This window comes from Pongo pygmaeus, chromosome 14, assembly GCF_028885625.2.
Source record: "Pongo pygmaeus isolate AG05252 chromosome 14, NHGRI_mPonPyg2-v2.0_pri, whole genome shotgun sequence".
NCBI classification, from domain to species: Eukaryota; Metazoa; Chordata; class Mammalia; order Primates; family Hominidae; genus Pongo; species Pongo pygmaeus.
The window spans coordinates 13,920,055-13,936,581 of NC_072387.2; positions in this window are offsets into that span (position 1 = coordinate 13,920,055).

The following is a 16,527-nucleotide window of genomic DNA, read 5'->3' on the forward strand; positions in this document are numbered from 1 at the left end:
TCTCACAGAGTTGAAACCTCCTTTTCATTGAGAAGTTTGGAAACAGTGTTTTTGTAGAATCTGCAAAGGGATATTTGTGAGCCCTTTGAGGAATATGGTGAAAAAGCAAATATCTTAACATAAAAACTAGACAGAATGTTTCTGAGAAACTGCTTTGGGATGTGAGCATTCATTTCACAGAGGTAAACGTTTCTTTTCATTGAGAAGACAGGAAAATTTGTTCTAGTAGAATCTGTAAAGGAATATTTGTGAGTGCTTTGTGGCCTATGGTGAAAAAGGAAATATTTTCACACCAAAACCAGACAGAAGCTTTCTGAGAAACATCTTTGTTATGTGTGCATTCATCTCACAGAGGTAAACAGTTGTTTTCATTGAGCAGATTGTAAACTCTGTTCTTCTTTAGTATGAAAAGGGATATTTGAGAGCACTTTGAGGCCTATGGTGCAAAAGGAAATATCTTCACATAAAAATTAGACAGAAGCTGTTGGACAAACTTCTTTGGTATGTGTGAATTAATTTCCCAGAGTTGAACCTTGCTTTTGATTGAGCAATTTTGAAACAGTATTTTTGTAGAATCTGCAGAGGGATAATTTTGAGTGGGTTGAGGCCTACAGTGAAAAAGGAAACATCTTCACATAAAAACTAGACAGAAGGTTTCTGAGAAACTGCTTTGTGTTGTGTGCATTCATCTCACAGAGTTGAAATTTTTTTGATTTAGCAGTTTGGATTCAGTTTTTTTGTATGATCTGCAAAGGGATATTTGTCAGCGGTTTGAGGCCTATGGTGAAAAATGAATTATCTTAACATAAAAAGTAGACTGAAGCTTTCTGAGAAACTTCTTTGGGATGTGTGCATTCATTTCACAGAGTTGAAACTTTCTTTTGATATAGCACTTTGGAAACAGTCTTTTTGCAGTATCCGCAAAAGGATATTTGTGAGGTTTTTGAGGCCTACGTTGAAAAAGCAAATACCTTTATATAAAAACTAGACAGAAGTTTTCTGAGAAACTTTTTTGTGATGTGTGCACTCATCTCACAGAGTTGAAAATTTCATTTGATTGAGCAGTTTGGAAACAGTCTTTTTGTGGAATCTGCAAAGGGATATGTGGAAGTACTTTGAGGCCTATGATGAAAAAGAGAATATCTTCACATAATATCTAGACAGAAAGTTTTTGAGAAACTCCTTTGTGATGTGTGCATTCATCTCACAGGGGTAAATATTTCTTTTCATTGAGCAGATAGGAAACTCTGTTCTTATAGAATCTGCAAAGGGATATTTTTGAGGGCTTTGTGGTTTGTGGTGAAAAATGAAATATCTTCACAGTAAAACAAGACAGAAGCTTTCTGAGGAATTTATTTGTTACATGTGCATTCATCTGACAGAGGCAAACCTTTCTATTGCCTGAGCAGTTTGCAAACAGTCTTTTTGAGGAATCTGCAAAGGGATATTTGTGAGCCCTGTGAGGCCAATGCTGAAAAAGGAAATATCTTCACCTAAAAACCAGATAGGTTTCTGAGAAACTGCTTTGTGATGTATGCTTTCATCTAACAGAGTTGAACCTTTCTTTTGATTGAACAGTTTGGAAAGAGTCTTTTTGTAGAATCTGCCAAGGGATACTTGGAGCGCTTTGAAGCCTACAGTGAAAAATGAAATATCTAAACAGAAAACCTAGACAGAAGCTTTCTGAGAAATTTCTTGGTGATGTGTGCATTCGATTCACACAGTTGAACCTTTCTTTTCATTGAGCAGCTTTGATACAGTCTTTTTATAGAATGTGCAAAAGTGATATTTGTCAGCAGTTTGAGGCCTCTGGTGAAAAAGGCAATATCTTCACATAGAACTATACAGAAGCTTTCTGAGAAACTTCTTTGTGCTACATGCATTCATCTCAAAGAGATGAAACAGTCTTTTGATTGTGCAGTTTGGAAACAGTCTTTTTGTAGAATCTGAAAAGGGATATTTGTGAGCCATTTGAGACCTATGATGAAAAAGGAAATATCTTCACATAAAAACTAGACAGAATCTTTTTGAGAAACGTCTTTCTGATATGTCCATTCATCTCACAGAGGTGAAACTTTCTTTTGATTGAGCAGTTTGGAAAGAGTCTTTTTGTAGATTCTGCAAAGGGATATTTGTGAGCCTTTTGAGGCCTATGGTGAAAAATGAAATATCATCACATGAAATCTAGAGAGAAGGTTTCTGAGAAACTCCTTTGTGAAGTGTGCATTCAACTCAAAGATGTAAATGATTCTTTTCATTGAGTAGAGTTGAAAATCTGTTCTTGTAGAATCTGCAAAGGGATATTTGTGAGTGCTTTGGCCGAATGGTGAAAAATGACACATCTTCACATAAAAACAAGACAGAATTTTTCTGAGAAACTTCTTTGTGATAGATGCATTCATCTGACAGAGTTAAATCTTTCTTTTGCTTGAGCAGTTTGGAAAGAGTCTTTTGTAGAATCTGCAAAGTGATATTTTTGAACACTTTGAGGCATATGGTGAAAAAGGAAATATATTAACATAAAAACTAGATAGAAGCTTTCTGAGAAACTCCTTTGTGATTTGTGCATTCATCTCAAAGAGATAAACATTTCTTTTCATTTTGAAGGTTGGAAACTCTTTTCTTGTAGAATCTACAAAGGCATATTTCTGAGTGCTTTGAGGCCTATGGAGAAAAGGGAAATATCATCACATAAAAACTAGACAGAAGCTTTCTGAGAAACTTCTTTGTGATGTGTGCATTCATCTCAAGGAGTTGAAACTTTCTTTTGATGGAACAGTTGAGAAACAGTCTTTTTGCAAAACCTGCAAAGGGATATTTTTGATTGGTTTGAAGACCATTGTGTAAAAGGAAATATCTTCACATAAAAACTAGACAGAAGCTTTCTGATAAACTTCTCTGTGATGTGTGCTTTCCTCTCGCAGACTTGAACCTTTCTTTTGCTTGAGACATTTCCAAGCACACTTTTTGTAGAATCTTCCAAGGGATATTTAGAGCGATTTGAGGCCTTTGGTGAAAAAGGAAATATCTTCAAATAAAAACTAGACAGAAGTTTGCTGAGAAATCTGTTTGTTATGTGTGCATTTATCTCACAGATTAAAATGTTTATTTTGATTGAGCAGGTTCAGAACAGTCTTTTTGTAGACTCTGCAAAGGATTATTTCTGAGCCCTTTGAGGCCTAAGGTGAAAAAGGAAATATCTTCACAAAAAAAACTAGACAGAAGCTTTCTGAGAAAATGCTTTGTGATGTATGAATTCATCTAACAGAGTAGAATCTTTCTTTTGATTTAGCAGTTTGGAAACAGTCTTTTTGTAGAATCTGCAAAGGGATATTTGGGAGCACTTTGAGGCCTATGGTGAAAAAGAAAATATCTTCACATAAAACCTAGATAAAGCGTTCTGAGGCACTTCTTTGTAATGTATGCATTCATCTCACCGGGTTGAACCTTTCTTTTGATTAAGCAGTTTGGAAACAGTCTTCATTTAGAATCTGCAAATGTATACTTGTGAGCATTTTGAGGCCTATGGTGAAATAGGAAATATCTTCACATAAAAAATACACAGAAGCTTTCTGAGAAACTTCTCTGTGATGTGTACATTCAAATCACAGACTTGAACTTTTCTGCTGATTGAGCCATTTAGAAACAGTCTTTTTGTAGAATCAGCAAAGGGATATGTGTGAGCCCTTTGCGGCCTATGGTGTAAAAGGCAATATCTTCACATAAAATCTAGACAAAGGCTTTGTTGGAAAATGCTTTGTGATGTGTGCATTCATCTCAGACTTGAACCTCTCTTTTGATTGAGTAGTTAAGAAACATTCTTTTTCTAGAATCTGCAAAGGGATATTTGTGAGCCCCTTGAGACCTATAGTGAAAAAAGAAATATCTTCACATTAAAACTAGACAGAGGGTTTCTGAGAAACTGCCTTGTGATGTGCACATTTACTCACAGAGGTAAACCTTTCTATTACTTGAGCAGATTGGAAACTCCGTTCTTGTAGAATCTGCATAGGGATATTTGTGAGCAGTTTGAGGCCTATGATGAAATAGGAAATATCTTCACATAAAAACTAGACAGAAAAATTCTGAGAAACTTCTTTGTGATGTGTGCATTTATCTCACAGAATTGAACCTCTTTTTTGATTGAGCAGTTTGGAAACAATCCTGTTGTAGAATCTGCAAAGGGTTATTTGTGAGCACTTTGAGGCCTATGTTGAAAAAGGAAATATCTTCACATAAAAACTAGACAGAAACTTTCTGAGAAACTTCTTTGTGACGTGTGCATTCATCTCACAGATTTGAACCTTTCTTTTGATTGAGCTGTTTGGAAACAGACTTTTTGTGGAATCTGCAAACGGATATTTTTTAGCCATTTGAGGCCTATCCTGTATAAGGAAATATCTTTACAAAAAATTTGACAGAATGTTTCTGAGAAACTGCTTTGTGATTTGTGCTTCCATCTCACAGATTTGGACCTTTGTTTTGATTGAGTAGTTTGGAAACAGTCCTTTTGTAGAATCTTTAAGGGGATATTTGTGAGCCCTTTGAGGCCTATGGTGAAAAACGAAATATCTTCACATAAAAACTAGACAAAAGGTTTCTAAGAAATAGCTTTGTGATGTGGGCATTCATCTCAAAGAGTTAAAAGTTTCTAGTGTTTGAGCAGATTGGAAAATCTGTTCTTCTAGAATCTGCAAAGGGATATTTGTGAGTGGTTTGAGGCATATGGTGTAAAAGGAAATACCTTCACGTAAAACCTAGACAGAAGCTTTCTGAGTAATTTTTTTTGTGTTTTGTGCAGTAATTTCACAGAGTTAAACCGTTGCATTGACTGAGGAGTTTGGGAAAAATCTTGTTGTACAATCTGCAAAGGGATATTTGTGAGCAATTTGAGGCCTATGGCGAAAAAGGAAATATCTTCACATAAAAACCAGACAGAAGCTTTCTGAGAAACTTCTTTGTGATGTCTGCATTCATATCACAGAGTTAAAACTTTCTTTTGATTGAGCAGTTTGGAAGCACTCTTTTTGTAGAATCTGCAAAGGCATATTTGTGAGCGATTTGTGGGCTATGGTGGAAAAGGAAATATCTTCACGTGAAAACTAGACACAAGCATTCTGAGAAATTCCTTTTTGATGCGGGATTTCACCTCACAGTGTTGAACCTTTCTTTTGATTGCACAGTTTGGAAACAGTCTTTTTCTAGAATCTGCAAAGGGTTAGTTGAGAGCGCTTTGAGGCCTATGCTGAAAAAAGAATTATCATCTCAGAAACCTAGACAGAAACTTTCTGAGAAACTTCTTTGTGATGTGTGCATTCATTTCACAGAGTTGAAACTTTCTTTTGATTGAGCAGTTTGGAAACAGTCTTTATGAGGAATCTGTAATGTGATATTCGTGAGCCCTTGAGGCCTATGGTGAAAAAGGAAATATCTTCAAATAATAACTAGACAGAAGCTTTCTGAGAAATTTCTTTTTGATGTGTGCTTTCACTTCAAACAGTTGAACCTTTCTATGTATTGAGCAGTTTGCAAACAGCATTTTGAAGAATTGGCAAATGGATATTTGGTGTGCTTTGAATCCTATGGTGAAAAACGAAATATCTTCACATAAAAACTAGACAGAAGATGTTTGAGAAACTTCTTGGTGATGTGTGCAGTCACCTCACCCAGTCGAAACTTTCTTTTGATTCATCAGTTTGGAAACTGTCTTTTTGTAGAACCTGCAAAGGGATATTTGGAGCGCTTTGAGGCTTATGGTGAAAAAGGAAATATCTTCATATAAAAAGTATACAGAAGCATTCTTAGAAACTTATTTGTGGTATGTGATTTCATCTCACATCGGTGAACTTTTTTTTTCATTGAGCACTTTTGAAAAGGTCTTTTGGTAGAATCTGCCAATTGATATTTGGACCGCTTTTAGGCCTAGGGTGAAAAAGGAAATATATTCACATAAAAACTAGACAGAAGCTTTCTGAGAAACTTCTTTGTGATGTGTGCATTCATCTCACAGAGTTGAACCTTTCTTTTGATTGAGCAGTTTGGAAACAGTCATTCTGTAGAATTGGCAAAGGGATATTTGGAGCACTTTGAGGCCTATGGTGAAAAAGGAAATATCTTCACATAAAAACTAGTCAGAATCTTTCTGAGTAACTTCTTTGTGATTTGTGCTATCATCTCACAGAGTTGTACCTTTCTTTTCATTGAGAAGTTTGGAAACCATCTTTTTGTAAAATCTATAAAGGGATAATTTTGAGCCCTTTGAGTACTATGGTGAAAAAGGAAATATCTTCACATAAAAACTAGACAGAAACTTTCTGGGAAACTTACTTGTGATCTTTGCATTCATCTGACCCAGTTGAAACTTTCTTTTGATTGAGCAGTGTAGAAACAATCATTTTGTAGAACCACCAAATGGATATTTGTGAGCTGTTTGAGGCCTATGGAGAAAAGGGACCTATCTTCACATAAAAATTAGACAGAAGTTTTCTGAGAAATTTTTGTGATGTGTGCATTTATCTCACAGAGTTGAATCTTTCTTTTGATTGAACAGTTTGGAAACAGTCTTTTTGTAGAATCTCTAAATGGATATTTGGAGGCCTTTGAGGGCTGTGGTGAAAAAGGAAATATCCTCACATGAAAACTAGACAGAAGCTTTCTGAGAAACTTCTTTGTGATGTGTGCATTCATCTCACAGAGTTGAAACTTTCCTTTGATTGAGCAGTTTCTAAACAGTCTTTTTGTAGAATCTGCAAACGGATATTTGTGAGTGGTTTGAACCCTACTATGTCAAAGGAAATACATTCACATAAAAACTAGACAGAAGCTGTTTGAGAAACTTCTTTGTGATGTGTTCATTCACCTCAGAGAATTGAAACTTTCCGTTGATTGAGCAGTTTGGAAACAGTCTTTATGTAGACTCTACAAAGGGATATTTGTGAGTGGTTTGTGCACTATGGTGAAAAAGGAAATATATTCACATAAAAACTAGACAGAAATTTCCTGAGAAACTTCTTTGTGATGTGAACATTCATCTCACAGAGTTGAAACCTTATTTTGATTGTGCAGTTTGGAAACAGTCTTTTTGTAGAATCTGCAATTGCATATTTGGAGTGCTTTGAGGAGTATGGTGAAAAAGGAAATATACTCACATGAAAACTAGACGGAAGCTTTCTGAGAAACTTCTCTGGAAGTGTGCATTCATCTCACACATTTGAAGCTTTGGTTTGATTGAACAGTTTGGAAACAGTCTTTTTGTAGAATCTGCAAAGAGATATTTGTGAGCCCTTTGAGGCCTATGGTGAAAAAGGAAATATCTTCACATAAAAACTAGACAGAATCTTTCTAAGAAACTTCTTTGTGATGTGTGCATTCATCTCACAGAGTTGAATCTTTCTTTTGCTTGAGCAGTTTGGAAACAGTCTTTTTGTAGAATCTGCAAGGGGATATATGTGAGCAATTTGAGGCCTATGGTGAAAAAGGAAGTATCTTCATATAAAAACTGGACAGAAGCTTTTTGAGAAACTTCTTTGAGATGTGTTCATTCATCTCAGAGAGTTGAACCTTTCCTTTGATTGAGCAGTTTGGAAACAGTGTTTTTGTAGAAACTGCAAAGGGATACTTTTGAGTGCTTTGAGGCCTGTGGTGAAAAAGGAAATATCTTCACAGAAAAACTAGAAAGAAGCTTTCTGAGAAACTTTTTGAGATGTGTGCATTCGTCTCACACAGTTGAAAGTTTCTTTTGATTGAGCAGTTGGAAACAGTCTTTTTGTAGAATCTGCAATGGATATTTGTGAGCACTTTGAGCCCTATGGTGAAAAAGGCATATCTTCACATAAAAACCAGACAGAAGCTTTCTGGGAAACTCTTTTTTGATGTGTGCATTCATCTAACAGAGTTGAACCTGTCTTTGGATTGAGTAGTTTGAAACAGTTTTTTGTAGAATCTGCAAAGTGATATTTGTTAGCCCATTGAGGACTATGATGAAACAGGAAACATCTTCACATAAAAACTAGACAGAGGCATTCTGAGAAACTTCTTTCTTATGTGTTCATTCATCTCACACAGTTGAACCTTTCTTTTGATTGAGCAATTTGGAAACAGTCTTTTTGTAGGATCTTTAAAGGATTATTTGCGAGCTCTTTGAGGCCTATGGTAAACCAGGAAATATCTTCACAAAAACTAGGCTGGAGCAATCTGAAAAACTGCTTTGTGATGTGTGCTTTCATCTCAGATAGTTGAAACTTTCTTTTGATTGAGCAGCTCGGAAACAGTCTTTTAGTAGAATATGGAAATGGATATTCGGAGTTCTTTGAGGTCTATGGTGAAAAAGGAAATAACTTCACATAAAAACTAAACAAAGTTTCTGGGAAACTTCTTTGTGATGTGTGCATTCATCTCACAGAGTTGAACCTTTCTTTTGATTGAGTAGTTTGGAACAGTCTTTTTGTAAAATCTGCAAAGGTATATTTGTGAGTGGTTTGAGGCCTATGGTGTCAAAGGAAATACATTCACATAAAAACTAGACAGAAGCTTTTTGAGAAACTTCTTTGAGATGTGTTCATTCATCTCAGAGAGTTGAACCTTTCCTTTGAGCAGTTTGGAAACAGTCTTTTTGTAGAATCTGCCAAAGGATGTTTTTAAGCGCTTTGAGGCCTATTGGGACAAAAGGAATTATCTTCAAATGAAAACTAGACAGAAGCTTTCTGATAAACTTCTTTGTGATGTGTGCTTTCATCTCACAGAGTTGAAGCTTTCCTTTGATTGAACAGTTTGGAAACAGTCTTTTTGTAGAATAACTAAATTGATATTTGGAATGCTTTGAGGCCTATGGAGAAAAAGGAAATATTGTCATATAAAAACTAGACAGAAGCTTTCTGAGAAACATCTTTGTGATGTGTACATTCATCTCACAGAGTTGAACCTTTCTTTTGATTGAGCATTTTGGAAACAGTCTTTTGTAGTATCTGCAGAGGGATATTTTTGAGTGGTTTAAGGCCTATGTTGAAAGAGTAAATATCTTTACATAAAAACTAGACAGACGCTTTCTGAGAAACCTCTTTGTGATGTGTGCATTCATCTCACAAATTTGAGCCTTTCTTTTTATTGAGCAGTTTTGTAGCAGTCTTTTTGTGTCATCTGCCAATGGATATCTGTAGCATTTTGATGCCTAGGGTGAAAGGAATTATCTTCACATAAAAACTGTATAGAAGCTTTCTGTGTAACTTATTTCTCATGTGTGCATTCAACTCATGGAGTTGAACCATTCTATTGATTAAGCAGTTTGGAAACAGTCTGTTTGTAGAATCTGCAAACGGATATTTGTGAGCAGTTTGTGGACTATGGTGAAAAAGGAAATACCTTCACATAAAAACTAGACAGAAACATTCTGAGGAACTTCTTTGTGATGTACGCATTCATCTCACAGAGTGGAAGCTTTCTTTTGATTGAGCAGTTTGGAAACAGTCTTTTTGTAGAATCTGCAAAGGGATATTTTACAGCAGTTTGAGGCCTATGGTGGAAAAGGAAATATCTTCACATGAAAACTAGACAGAAGCATTCTGAGAAACTTCCTTTTGAAGCAGGCTTTCACCTCACAATGTTGAACCTTTCTTTTGATTGTGCAGTTTGGAAACAGTCTTTTTGTGGAATCTGCAAAAGGTTAGTTGTGAGCACTTTGAGGCCTATGTTAAAAAAGGAAATATCTTCACATAGAAACTAGACAAAAGCTTTCCTAGAAACTTCTTTGTGATGTGTGCATTCATCTCAAATAGTTGAATATTTCTTTTGATTGATCAGCTTGGAAACAGTCTTTTTGTAGAATCTGCAAAGGTATAATTGTGACAGCTTTGAGGTCTATGGTGAAAAAGGAAATATCTTCACATAAAAACTAGAGAGAAGGTTTCTGAGAAACTTCTTTGTGATGTGTGCATTCATCTCACTGAGCTGAACCTTTCTTTTCATTTAGCAGTTTGGAAAGAGTCTTTTTGTATTATCTGCAAAGGGATATTTGTGAGTGTTTTGAGACCTATGGTGAAAAAGGAAATAGCTTCACATCAAAACTGGCCAGAATCTTTCTTAGAAGCTTCTTTGTGATATGTGCATTCATCTCACAGGGTTGAGCATTTCTTTTGATTGAGGAGTTTGCAAACATTCTTTTTGTGGAATACGCAAAGGGATATTTGCTTGCCCTTTGAGACTTCTGGTGAAAAAAGTAATATCTTCACATGAAAATAAGACAGAAGATTTCTGAAAAACTGATTTGTGATGTGTGCATTCATCTCACAAATATCAACCTTTCTTTTCTTTGAGCAGATTGGAAAATCTGTTCTTGCTGAATCTGCTGAGGGATATCTGGATTGCTTTGAGGCCTATGGTGAAAAAGGAAATATCTTCACATAAAATGTAGAGAGAAGCTTTCTGAGAAACCTCTTTGTGATGTGTGCATTCTTCTCACAGAATTGAACCTTTCTTTTGATTGGCAAGTTTGGAAACAGTCTTTTTGTATCATCTGCCAAGGGATATTTGGAGGTCTTTGAGGTCTATGTTGAAAAAGGAAATAACTTCACATAAAAAACAGACAGAAGGTTTCTGACAACCTTCTTTGGATGTGTGCTTTCATCACAGAGAGTTGAAATTTTCTTTTGATTGAACAGTTTGGAAACAGTCTTTTTGCAGAATCTGCATAGGGATATTTGTGAGTGGTTTGAGGCCAATGGTGAAAAAGGAAATATCTTCACATAAAAACTAGCAGAAGGTTTCTGAGAAACTTCTTTGTGATGTGTGCATTCATCTCAGAGAGTTAAAACTTTCTTTTGGTTGAGCAGTTTGAAAACAGTCTTTTTGTAGCCTCTGCAAAGGGATATTTGTGACTACTTTGATGCCTATGGTGAAAAAGGAAGTATCTTCACATAAAAACTGAACATAAGCTTTCAGGGAAACTTCTTTGTGATGTGTGCTTTCGTCTCATGGAGTTGAGCCATTCTTTTGTTTGAGCAATTTGGAAACAGTCCTTTTATAGAATCTTCAAATGTATATTTTTGAGCAGTTTGAGGCCAATGGTGAAAAAGGAAATATACTCACATAAAAATTAGGCAGAAGGTTTCTGAGAAACTGCCTTGAGATATGTGTATTCATATCACAGAGGTAAAGGTTTATTTTCATTGAGCAGATTGGGAACTCTGTTTTTTGTAGAATCTGCAAAGGGATATTTGTGAGAGCTTTGAGGCCTGTGGAGGAAAAGGAAATTTCCTCACAGAAAATTTAGACAGAAGCTTTCTGAGAAATTTCTTTTTGATGTGTGCATTCATCTCACAGAATTGAACCATTCTATTGATTGAGCAGTTTCAAAAGAGTCTTTTCGTGGAATCTGCAACAGTATATTTGTGACCACTTTGTAGCCTGTGTTGAAAAAGGAAATATTATCACAGAAAAACTAGACAGAAGAGTTTTGAAAAACCTTTTTCTGATGTGTGCATTCATCTCACAGAGTTGAACCTTTCTTTTGATTGAGCACTTTAGAAAGAGTCTTTTTGTAAAATCTGCAAAGGGATATTTTTGATCCCTTTTAAGGTCTATGGTGAAAAAGGAAATATTTTCACATAAGAATTAGACAGAAGCTTTATGAGAAACTTCTTTGTGATGTGTGCATTCATCTCACAGAGTTGAACATTTCTTTTCATTGAGCAGTTTGGAAACAGTCTTTATGTAGAATCCTCAGAGGGATATTTGTGAGTACTTTGAGGCCTATGTTAAAAAAGGAAATATCTTCACATAGAAACTAGACAAAAGCTTTCCTAGAAACTTCTTTATGATGTGTGCATTCATCTCAGAATTTAACTTTTCTTTTGAATGAGCAGTTTGGAAACAGTCTTTTGTACAATCTGCAAAGGAATATTTGTAAGCAGTTTGAGGCCTATGGTGAAAAAGGAAGCATCTTCACGTTAAAACTAGACAGAAGCTTTCTGAGCAATTCCTTTGTTATCATTCATCTCACAGAGTTGAATCTTTCTTTTGATTGAGCAGTTTGGACAGTCTTTTTGTAGAATCTGCAGTGGGAAACTTGTGAGCACTTGTAGCCACATGGTGAAAAAGGAAATATCTTCACACAAATATTAGATAGAAACGTTTTGAGAAACTTCTTTGTGATGTGTGTATACATCACACAGAATTGAATGTTTCTTTGGATTTAGCAGTTTGGAAACAGTCTTTTTATAGAATCTGCAAAGGATATTTCTGAGCCCTTTGTAGCCTATGGTGAAAAGAAAATAACTTCACGTAAAAACTGTACAAAAGGTTTCTGGAAATCTGCTTTGGGAAACGTGCATTCATCTCACAGAGGTAAACGTTTCTTTTCATTGAGCAGATTGGAAACTCTGTTCTTCTATTATCTGCAAAGGGATATTTGTGAGCACTTTGAGACATATAGTAAAAAAGGAAATATCTTCATGTAAAAACTAGACAGAAGCTGTCTGAGAAACTTCTTTGTTTTAAGTGCCTTCATCTGACAGAGTTGAACCTGACTTTTGATTGAGCAGTTGGGAAACAGTCTTTTTGTAGAATCTGCAAAGGGATACTTGTGAGCCCTTTGAGGTTTATGGTGAAAAGGAAAATATCTTCACATAAAAACTAAACAGAATCTTTCTCAGAAACTTCTTTGTGAAGTGTGCATTCATCTCACAGAGTTGAACATTTTGTTTGATTGAGCAGTTTGGAAAAAGTCTTTTTGTAGAATCTCCAAAGGGATATTTGTGATCCCTTTCAGGAATATGGCAAAAAAGAAAAATCTTCACATAAAAACTAGACAGAAGTTTTCTGAGGAACCACTGTCTGATTGCTGCATTCATTGTACAGATGTAAACGTTTCTTTTCATTGAGCAGATTCGAAAATCTGTTCTTGTAGAATCTGCAAAGGGGTATTTTTGAGCCCTTTGGGAAGTATCTTCACATAAAAACTAGACAGAAGATTTCTGAGAGACTGCATTGTGAAGTGTGCATTCATCTCATAGAGTTAAACGTTTTATTTCACTGAGCAGATTGGAAACCCTGCTCTTGTAGATTCTGCAAAGGGATATTTGTGAGCACTTTGAGGTCTATGATAAGAAATATCCTCATATAAAAATTAGACAGAAACATTCTGATAAACTTCTTTGTGATGTGTGCATTCACCTAACAGAGTTGCACCATTCCTTTGATTAAGCAGTTTGGAAACCGTGTTTTCATAGAATCTGCAAAGGGATATTTGTGAGCAGATTGAGGCCTATTGCGAAAAAGGAAATATCCTCACATAAAAACTACACAGAAACTTCCTGAGAAACTTCTCTGTGATGTGTGCATTCATCTCACAGAACTGAATCTCTCTTTTGATGGAGCAGTTTGGAAACAGTCTTTTTGTAGAAATTGCAATGGGATGTTTGTGAGCCCTTTGAGGCCTATGGTGAAAAACGATATATCTTCACATTAAAACTAGACAGAAGGTTTCTGAGAAACTTCTTTGTGGTATGTGCATTCATCTCACAGAGGGAAAGGATTCTCTTCATTTAGCAGATTGGACACTCTTTTCTTGTAGAATATACAAAGGGATATTTCTGGGTGTTTTGAGGCCTATGGTTAAAAAGGTATATCTTCACAAAGAAACTAGAAAGGAGGTTTCTGAGAAACTTCGTTGAGATGTGGGCAATCAACTCATGTAGTTGAACCTTTCTTTTGATTGAGCAGTTTGGAAACAGTGTTTTTGTAGAATTTGCAATGGATAATATAAGCAGTTTGAAGCCTATGGTTAAAAAGGAAATATCTTCACATTGAAACTAGACAGAAGTTTTCAGAGAAACTTCTTTGTGATATGCACATTCATCTCACAGAGTTGAAACTTTCCTTTGATTGAGAAGTTTCAAAACTGTCGTTTTGTGGAATCTGCAAAGGGATACTTGAGAGCACTTTAGAGACTATGGTGAAAAAGGAAATATGTTCACATAAAAATTAGACAGATGCTTTCTGAGAAACTTCTTTGTGATGTATGCATTCACCTCAGAGTTGAACCTTTCTTTTGATTGAGCAGTTTGGAAACAGTCTTTTTGGAGAATCTGCAAAGGGATATTTGTGAGATGTTTGAGGCCTATGGTGAAAAAGGAAATATCTTCACACAACCACTAGACAGAAGCTTTCTAAGAAACTTCTTTGTGATGTGTGCATTCATCTCAAGGAGGTAAAGGTTTATTTTCATTGAGCAGGTTGGAAACTGTGTTCTTGTAGAATCTGTAATGGGATATTTCTGAACACTTTGAGGCCTATGGTGAAAAAGCAAATATCTTTACATAAAAACCAGACAGAAGCTTTCTGAGAAACTTCTTTGTGATGTGTGTATTCATCTCACAGAGTTCATCGTTTCTTTTGGTTGAGCAGTTTGGAAACAATCTTTTTGTAGAATCTGCAAAGGGATATTTGTTAGCCCTTTGACGCCTATGGTGAAAAGGAAATAACTTCAAATAAAAACTAGCAAGAAATATTCTGAGAAACTGCTTTGTGATGTGCACATTCAGCTCACAGAGGTAAACGTTTCTTTTCATTGAGCAGATTGGAAACTCTGTTCTTCTGTAATCTGCAAAAGGATATTTGTGATCACTTTGAGGCATATGGTGAACAAGGAAATATCTTCACATAAAAACTAGACAGAAGAATTCTGAGAAACTTCTCTGTGATGTGTACATTCATCTCACAGGGTTGAACCTTTCTTTTGATAGAGCAGTTTAGAAACAGTCTTTTTGTAGAATCTACAAGGGGATATTTTTGATCCCTTTTAAGGTCTATGTTGTAAAAGGAAATATCTTCACATCAGAATTACACAGAATCTTTCTGAGAAACTTCTTTGTGATGTGTGCATTCATCACACACAGTTAAATATTTATTTTGATTGAGAATTTTGGAAACAGTCTTTTTGGAATATCTGCAGAGGGATATTTGTGAGTGCTCTAAGGCCTATGTTGAAAAAGGAAACATCTTGACATAGAAACTAGAGAGAAGCTTTCCTAGCAACTTCTTTGTGATGTGTGAATTCATCTCACAGAGTTGAACCTTTCTCTTGATTGAGCAGTTTGCAAACAGTCTTTTGTAGAATCAGCAAAGGGATATTTGTGAGAGCTTTTTGGTCTACGGTGAAAAAGGAAATATCTTCACATTAAAACTAGTCTGAAGCTTTCTGAGAAACTTCTTTTTTATATGTGCATTTATCTCACAGCGTTGAAACTTTCTTTTAATTGAGCAGTTTGGAAACAGTCCTTATTTAGAATCTGCAAAGGGATATTTCTTCTTAGCCCTTTCACAACTATGGTGAAAAAGGATATATACTCACATAACTACCAGCCAGAAGGTTTCTGAGAAAATTCTTTGTGATGTGTGCATTCATCTAACAGAGGAAAGCTTTCTTTTAATTGAGCAGATTGGAAACTCTGTTCTTGGAGAATCTGCAAAGGGATATTTCTGAGCCCTTTGAGGCCTATGGTGAAAAAGGAAATATCTTCACATAAAAACTAGACAGAAGCTTTCTGAGAAACTTCTTTGTGATGTGTGCCTTCATCTCACAGAGTTATACCTTTGTTTTGATTAAGCACTTTGGAAAGAGTCTTTTTGTAGAATCTGCAGTGGGATATTTGTGATATTTTATATAATCTGCAGTGGGATATTTGTGAGTGTTTTTAGGCCTATAGTGAAAAAGGAAATATCCTCACATAAAAATTAGACAGAAAATTTCTAAGAAACTTTTTGTGATGTGTGCATTCATCTGACAGAGTTGACCCTTTCTTTTGATTGAGTAGTTTGTAAACAGTCTTTTTGTAGAATATGAAAGGGATATCTGTGAACACTTTGAGGCCAATGGTGAAAAATGAAATATATTCAAATTAAAACTAGGAAGAAGCTTTCTGAGAAACTTCTTTGTGATGTGAGCTTTATCTCAGAGACTTGAATCTTTCTTTGGTTTGAGCAGTTTGGAAAAAGACATTTTGTAGAATCTGCAAATGGATATTTGGAGCACTTTGAGGCATGTGATGAAAAACAAAATAGCTTCAAATAAAAACTAGACAGAAGCTTTCTGACAAACTGCTCTGTGATGTGTGATGTGTGCATTCACCTCACAGGGTTGAAACTTTCTTTTGATTTAGAAGTTTGGAAATGGTCCTTTTGTAAAATCTCCAAAGGGATATTTGTGAGCTGTTTGAGGCCTGTGGTGAAAAAGGCAATATCATCCCATAAAAACTAGACAGAATGTTTCTGAGAAACTACTTTGTGATGTGTGATTTCATCTTACAGAATTGAACCTTTCTTTTGAATGAGCAGTTTGGGAAAAGGCTTTTTGTAGATTCTGCAAAGGGATATTTGTGAGCCCGTTGAGGCCTATGGTGAAAAAGGAGATATCTTCACATAAAAACCAGACAGGAGTTTTCTGAGAATATACTTTGGGATGTTTTCATTCATCTCACAGAGTTGAACCTTTCTTTTGATTGAGCAGTTTGGAAGCAGTCGTTTTGTAGAAACTGC